Source organism: Magnolia sinica, chromosome 8, assembly GCF_029962835.1.
Source record: "Magnolia sinica isolate HGM2019 chromosome 8, MsV1, whole genome shotgun sequence".
Classification (NCBI taxonomy): Eukaryota; Viridiplantae; Streptophyta; class Magnoliopsida; order Magnoliales; family Magnoliaceae; genus Magnolia; species Magnolia sinica.
The window spans coordinates 36408798-36416521 of NC_080580.1; the positions used below are offsets into that span (position 1 = coordinate 36408798).

Genomic DNA, 7724 nt, shown 5'->3' on the forward strand with positions numbered 1-7724 from the left:
CTCCCTCAATTTTGCAACAAGAAACCAATAAGAACTTCTCACTACCAAAATTCACTCCTAGCATCACATAAGACTCGATTACCCACACAAGACCTAAACATGCTTGTTGCTTCCAATTCAAGCATCAATGGCTGGCACAATCATTCGCAGAACATCTTGCAATAAGACAGAAACATCAATATTTGTCATGCTAATTTCCTTCTCTATCTCAGCTTAGAACAGCATCAAAATCATTCTCAGTGCACTCAAAGAATGATTCCAAATACCTGCAGAAAAATTGACCTTAAAAAGTACCTCAATGAGTTGACATCAGATGAATCATCCACCAGTACTGGAGCTAGTACAAAATGAGTCCTCTCTTTGAGTTGTAACAAGGACAACATCTTTGTAAAAGAATCCACATGCTTTGTCAGGCCCTCTGACTAAGAGAGAAATAAAACAATGTTCTGAATTTGCTCATGAGAAACAGAAGCAAGCTTTGTACATAATTCCTCAATATGTGCCATGCAGAAATTTTGCCCTGGAAAAATGACCAAGATTTAAATGCAAACACCATGGGAGAAAAAACAAATGCAATAGGAATCTTTGTACAAAGGTATCTTAGAACATATGTTTCAAAACTTATCTCCAAATCAAGCAACTCAAGGAATGCTAAAAACACAACTCATGTCATACAAATACACCATGTCATTCATGGAGCGTGTGATACATTCCTCCAAGCAACTCAACTTACCTCTGATTCTGAAATCCGTATTTCCTGAATCTGACAGAGCAAGACCAACAACAATTTTCTCGGGTGTAGACAAATGCAATTGCTTGGAGAGACCTTCTAGAAATCCTTCACTCATCACTTTACTTCTCAGTGCTTCACAGAAAACTGTGGCGAAATTTGGTCTACCCAAAAAGTATCTAAAGATAGCTGATAGAAGATCTGGATTTGACTAAAAGTCTTCACTCTGAAATTTCACTTGATCTAAGCAGGCTTAGAGCAGTACAATGCTTCCCTCATTCCCATATTGAACAAACTACACAGCACAAGCAGATTATTTTACAACTACAGGTCAAAACAAGCATCAAAAGCCTAGACAGAATCCATCAACTACCTAATGAAGAATTACAGCTATAGATAGAAACAACTGCAACACAAGATTCTTATGCCACTGCACAATTCGGATCCCCCTCAAACATGGGACATACTATAATCTAACCATAATACACATTAGCACTACCCTTTGGTAGGTATTCGAAACCTCTACCCTACATAACCAAGCTTATCAATCAAGAAGAATGCCTAGGAAACAAAAGAGAAAGGTGATTGTAAATAACAATGACATGACTTAATGAAACTCATGTGATTTGAGAAAATTAAAACAGTCTCGTCATTAACCTTGCACAGGTTAGTAACATCACCACTATTATTTGCAGATTGGCAACTCCCTTCCATTGTAACATGTGAACCTACTTCACGTAGATTGCAGCTGGTCGAAGGATCACATGCATTCGATGAGCACCTGGGCATGCCAAGAACATACCAAACCAAGAAACATTAACAGAGAAGTTGAGTATCAGCCATAAGAGGATGCTACATGAAACTTCTTCACAAAAATTGAGATTTTTTGGTAACTAGCAACAGTCAATACCCATATGACGAGCAGCCTTCCATGTGTTGATGAAGAGGTGAGGCAACATCACCAATCTCCCCTATACACATATATGCTTCCAAATCAGGTGTATTAGACAAAATCTCAGAAAAGAACATCAAAGCATCTGATTTATTAGACAAAATGCTTGTTGAATTTCCACTTCTCTGAAAATTCACCAGATGCAGCATTGCTTAAAAAAAGGTCAAAACCCTAATTTCCAAACAAAAGAGTCAAAGAGAAATCTCCGAAAGGGGCCATGGTTTATAAGATCAGCAAAAAACAGGTAATTACTACAATTTTAATATTTTTATTGTTGCATAAGTGGACCAGCAGAAGTGGATGAAAGTTGCACAAAAATCTGTGGGCCAGCAGAATTGGATGGACAACAAGCGAACTTGCTTCGAGCAGTACTGAGGACTGCCTCTGCCCACTAAATAACTAAAATCAGCATCACTAATCATGAAAATTCAAACATTCAAACTTATATCTCCTAGATTTTGGTGTGCACAAACAGATAGACATGAATAAAGAATGAACAATTAATATTAATAATTGGGGGTTGTTTTTTCAATCCTTAAAATGTCAAATCAATGTGTTCCTTGGAAGTTAAAAGACCTCAACATGGCTGTGTTGGGTGTCAATAGAATCAATATCAAAGCAGAAATTATATGGAATTTCATGACATGATTGGGGTTTTCATCACACCAGAGGTTGGGCCAAAAGGAAAAAGAACAAAATTGAAGCACAAAAGATGTTTTACTAGTGCACAGTTTAGGACAGGAATCATCTAAGTAGCCTTACCAATTCGGTGAATATAAGCTACTGCTGATTCAGGGAAATCGTAACTTATTATGCATCACACATGGGAATGCCTAAACATTTTTCCTACATAACTACAAAAGACAAAGGCAGTGATTTACTTACAAGAATCCAACAGTAATTTGGTTCTCATAGTTCAAACTATCAGACATTCCTAGATCTCCAAGTTCATTAGCAAACAAAGCATGAAGCAAAAAAGTATGGCCCACCTTTTTCCAATCTGCAACCCTCATTTTAAGACAGCCCTTGGATTCTTTTGCATGTCAAACACATAAATACACATAAATACGACTTGACCTGAAAAAGAAAGGACCAACTATTCAATGATGGTGAACTACAAACTCATGAAATGTAATAAAACATAAATATATATGTAAAAGATAACATATAAATGAATCTCAGCAAAAAACTACCTATTGATTCTTCGGAACCTTCGACTGAGGTCCCTCAGCCTCAGGTCTATCCCTAGAAGTGGATACTGAGTCAGCCTCTACATTTCGTACATTGCCCGAAGTTTGGTCTGTTGCAGCCAATGAGTTCATAGTATCTCTCATTCATGCCATCATCTGCTCTGTTATTCGCTCTATCATCCGTTGCTCCATCTGCTCCGTTATTCGCTCTGTCATCTGTTGCTCCATTTGCTCTAGATGCTTAGTCATCTGTTCTTTCATCCGCTCCTCCACTAGTTGCTTTACCCGCTCATTCATGTGTCGTCGCAACTCATCAGTCTCCCTCCTGAGTTCTGCAATGGTATTTCTTGTGCCCCATAACGTGGAAGCTGTGGGACCTAACCCCATCATGTGGACCCGGCCTGGATGCTCTGGTCCCAATATCTGGGATAAGAGATCGTCTCGGGTAGTGCTACTCTGAGAGGACTCAGCAGTCTGAGTTGCCCATAACTCCTCGATCATTTCCTGTAGTGTAGAAAAACATTAAATAAGTTGTTCAATATCATGACTTAATAAAAAATATTAGCTGAGATGTCAATGATTGATAAATTTCTACATACAATAACATGAGCCGACTCCTTATTCACAACACTCCCATCTTTCTTCCGATGGGTCGTTATGAACAACGTTGCCCGATCAGAGACTCTCCACCAAGATTCTTTGCCCATTTTTTCCATGTAAAAACAAATGAGTTGGTAACAATCATATTGAAACAGAATGATGGCATTTCAAGTTTAGAAATCAAAGAAGAATTTACCTCTTCTTCACGCACTTGAGCAAAGCTCTTTGAGCCGGATTGTTGAGGGTCAAATATTGCATATCAGACCCATTTATTGTATGGATTTACAAGCATGACACCGTTTAATAGCCTAATTTAATTGTATTTGTGATGTAGGGCGTCTTCATGAGCTTGGACTGGGAAAGGACACTAAAAAGCATGGATTTACCGATCTGATGACACTAAAGCATGGGACGGACTCCTGGGGATTGGGATCGACGATTTTACACAGCCGAGATCCGGAAAAAATCGAGAAACTGAAGCTCAAGTGGCCCAAAAGTCGGCCAGAATGCAAGATCATAGGTTTCTCACCATCCGTTTGTCCCGAAATGTCATACACGGCCTGAAGAACATAAATTAACCGTACATGCAGAATTTCGGCCGTTGTATCCTGGTGGAAGTGGCCTAATGGATAGATCGTCCCTCGGAATCATGATTCTGGGCCCACCTGTTGTCTGGATCTGCTTCATCTCCGGTCTCCACGGTCTGAATGATGTGACAGAATGGATGGACGGAGCGGATTTCATTTATACATCATGATGGACCCCACAAGGAGCATGCGAGTGCATAGACGGTGCACTCCTGCGGTGCACCGAATCCCTACAAAAGGGTCAGCCACCGCTGACCCGCGTCCTCTTCAAAAACGCAAACAGCGTTTTCGCTGTCGTCCGCCGGTCCTCCTCAGTGGGGCCCACTCAACACCTGAAGTGATGATCCGAACCGTCCATTGTATCAAGAGGGTGGGCGTGAACATCGCCTAGGTGGCGTAATCTCAGAAGATAATGGAGAGTGGATTTCAACTGTTAAAACGGATGATTAACGGTGGAGCGAAAGAATCAGTGGGCCACACGGAATTCAACATGAAACCAGTCAAATCTTACTGGTTTTTCGACGCGAATCGAATGGTCGGAGTGGATCTTACACACGGCACCAACCAGAGGCTCGCCGCCTTCACAGCGCCCGACCGCGCACGCTCTGCTGCGTAACAGAGGCTGCGGACGATCTTAGTGGGCCATCATCACGGACCAAATCATCAATCCGGTCCGTCCATCATGTAGAGGGACTCAATGTTGTCAGAACCATGCTGACCGTTTTCAGCCATTCACGCATACGTGGCCGCTACAACGATCACAAAAGGACCGTTCGAATATCATTACAACAGGAATTCTTCCATGGGCAGCATCAACAGAGGATCAAAACAGACCATGATCGGTCGAAATTCTGAGGAGAAGCTGTTGGACGGCATGGATCTATCAAATGATAGATAAAGTGGGCCCCACCAAACATTCTGACGCAGAAAGTCTCTCTGCTGCATGATTCAGAGCCCAGTCCTATCACAAACCGCTCCAGCTTGCGCAGTAGAGTCCGGCCAGGACTCCACAGCAGGAGATGAGAAGAAAGATAAAAGGAGGGTTCGTGCTGAGGGAAGGGGAGAGAGAGGGTGCAGCCGAGAACGTGAGAAAAGGAAGGGGAGCTCGGTTTTGAAGGAGTGCAGCCGCTGTGCATGGTTGGGTCTTGAGGTTGCAACGTGGGTTGCTGCTGGGAGAGGAAAAGAAGAAGGAAGGAAAAGAAGAAAGGGAGGAGAAGAAACGCGAAGGTCGACAGTTTGGCTGGACTGGAGGCTGGCATGTTCAATCTGGATTTCCTTATTTCCTTCCGGGGTTTTTCTTTTTGAGTTTTTATCTTCTGATGGATCATATGGAGATTAATCCATCCATGTCAGGCTAAAACTTCTTAGCTAGGGCTAAGAGGTGAAGCTTGTAGCGTGATGGGATAAGTCTTCGCTTGCGCCTTTATTTAGACTGAATTGATTTTGATTTAATTTTATTCGGGGAATGTTCTTTTTGTCTTTAATGGTCTGTTATGACTAAAATTACAATGGATCTGCAATGGCCTTGAGTGTTCCTTTCCCTTTTTTTTTGTTTATGAAGTCAGGAAGCCCTGTTGTTCATCATTGCTCCATGGGCATGGTCGGATGACAGTACCCTTCCTGATCCTCATACATGGTTGATTGGTTGGTGATTAGTTTAATTCTGTTGTTAACTTTGTCTCCTGGGTATGGTTTGGTGATGGAATCCATTCTAATTCATATACCTTTCATCTCTTGAAAATCAGATCAAGTAAGTTCAGTTTGAATTCCATAATCCTTGATGCAGGCATAAGATTTCCCTGATCTCTACAAGTGGATCCTCTGAAACCCTAGTTTTCCTTCTTCTGAATTCCTTAAGTTTTAGATAATTATTCCGCAACTATTCCCTAAATTCTATTTGATTTAGATTGCATCTTAGGCTAGTTCTATTTCTACATAGTTTCAGGAAACGTACAGGTATCAGTTCCTGTGGATTCGACCTCGGTCTTACCGAGTTTATTACTACATCACAACCCTATACTTGGGGAGTGAACAAGTTTTTGGCGCCGTTGCCGGGGACTGACGGTTACGATTCTCTGAAATAAATTAGATTTAGAATTAGTTTAAGATTAGAATAACTGTAGCTTTAGATTTCTATTTGATTTGATTTTTAGAACTAACTTGTTTTCATATTTTGTAGGATCCTGACATAAGTCCATAAATTGGTAATTCCTCCATAATCTCTCTACTTTTTCTACCTTTTAGAATTAGGGTTTGAATTTTATAGATTTTTTTAATTCTAGTATCCTCCCATCTGTAGGAAATAGTTTATTCTTAAAACTAGGTTATTTCTTAATTAATTTTCTACTTTTATTTTTTCTAATTTTAGAATCTAATTTGTTTCCTAAATTATTTTTAGAATTTTTGTTTAGAAACTAACCTTCCTATTTTGTAGGCCTTTAAGATAGAAATTTCTAATTTGGTAAGCTCTTTCCCTACTCCCTATCTTTCAGTTCTCTTTTAATAATCTACTCTCTAGTTTAGATCTTTCCTAATTTACTTTAGAAATTTCCACTTTCTTTTAAGAATTCCTTCTTTTAGAAATTAATTTACTGTTATTTTTCTTCTCTTTTTAGGAATCTAACTTATTTTTGTTTTATTTTGCAGGTTTTAACTTAGGACTCCAAATTTGGTAATTTCTTTCCAACTCTCTCTTTCTTTCTAGATTTTCTTTTCCTTTCTTAGGATTAGGTTTTTAATCGAGGGCTGCGAGTGTTTTCATGCCCAAGTGGGCCCGTGACGACACTCGACGTCTCTTGACTGAAGGAGGATTGGTTGAGGGGTTGACTATCCATCGCAGGACTAGACACCACTCGAAATCCCCTGAGTTAAGTGAAGTTATGGCTGAAGACCAACCTCCTCTACTCCCACCCAGGGTGGAGGATACCCAAGATGAGAATGAGGTGCAACAGGCACCCCCGCCCCGTACTTTACGAGATTTTCTACAACCGGCGGGAGTGAGTACGCCCTCATGCATGATTTTTCCTGAAAACACAGGACAAATGGACATCAAGCCAGGAGTTATCCAACTCCTTCCCAAATTCCATGGACTTGAATCTGAAAGTCCATATTTACATTTGAAAGAGTTCGATGAGATAATAGCTACATTATGTTTTCCTAATGTATCTGAGGATACAATTAGGCTGAAACTCTTTCCTTTTTCCTTAAAAGAGAAAGCTAAGACGTGGTTACATTCACTGCGTCCTAGATCCATTGGCACATGGAACGATATGCAGAGGGAATTCATAAAAAAAATTTTCCCACATCATAAAACGATTACCCTCAGAAAAGCGATCATGAACTTTGCCCAAAAGGAAGATGAAACATTCTTCCAATGTTGGGAAAGGTTCAAAGATTTGGTCAGTTCATGCCCACAACACGGGTTTGAAACGTGGCGCATTACAAATTTTTTCTATGATGGACTGACATCTTCCATGCGCCAAATGGTCGAGACAATGTGTAATGGAGAGTTCATTAATAAAGATGTCGACGAGGTATGGGATTACCTCGACAGTTTGGCTGAAAAAACACAATCTTGGGACTATTACCCAAAGTCGAACACCACGTCTAGGCCGACTCAATTAAAGGAAAAAGGTGGATTATATCTCTTGAAAGAAGAGGATGAT

At 40.4% G+C, this 7724-nt stretch overlaps 1 long non-coding RNA gene and 1 other non-coding gene across 2 annotated transcripts; both read right to left on the reverse strand.

Annotated features, from left to right (window-relative positions):
- Positions 1 to 2634: 2634 nt before the first annotated feature.
- On the reverse strand, positions 2635 to 3551 carry LOC131253975 (uncharacterized). Its single transcript, XR_009175398.1, has 3 exons — positions 3472 to 3551; positions 2876 to 3376; positions 2635 to 2759 (listed from the first exon to the last, which is right to left on the reverse strand). It is a non-coding gene; the product is annotated as an uncharacterized LOC131253975 (long non-coding RNA).
- Positions 3552 to 7376: 3825 nt separating this feature from the next.
- On the reverse strand, positions 7377 to 7483 carry LOC131254626 (small nucleolar RNA R71). Its single transcript, XR_009175749.1, has one exon. It is a non-coding gene; the product is annotated as a small nucleolar RNA R71 (small nucleolar RNA).
- Positions 7484 to 7724: the final 241 nt, after the last annotated feature.